Source organism: Acyrthosiphon pisum, chromosome X, assembly GCF_005508785.2.
Source record: "Acyrthosiphon pisum isolate AL4f chromosome X, pea_aphid_22Mar2018_4r6ur, whole genome shotgun sequence".
NCBI lineage: Eukaryota > Metazoa > Arthropoda > Insecta > Hemiptera > Aphididae > Acyrthosiphon > Acyrthosiphon pisum.
The window spans coordinates 96,578,232-96,578,453 of record NC_042493.1 but is presented as its reverse complement, the minus strand read 5'-3'; positions in this window follow the sequence as shown (position 1 = coordinate 96,578,453).

The window sequence follows — 222 nt, the reverse complement described above, 5'->3', positions numbered from 1 at the left end:
GATCGCAGACCTCGTGCTGTTTGTACATAAGTGTATGATCCGAGTTATATCTTTCATGCACAGGTTTTTGTATGTTTTTCAGACCTTAGTTGCAGGTGTATTTAAATTTTTTTTTTTTAAATTTTTTTTTTTGATACATATATTTAAAAATATGTTTAAAACAATTATCAAAAAAAAAAAAAAAAAATTTAGTTATGAAACTCAGGAGTTACAATATGGTGG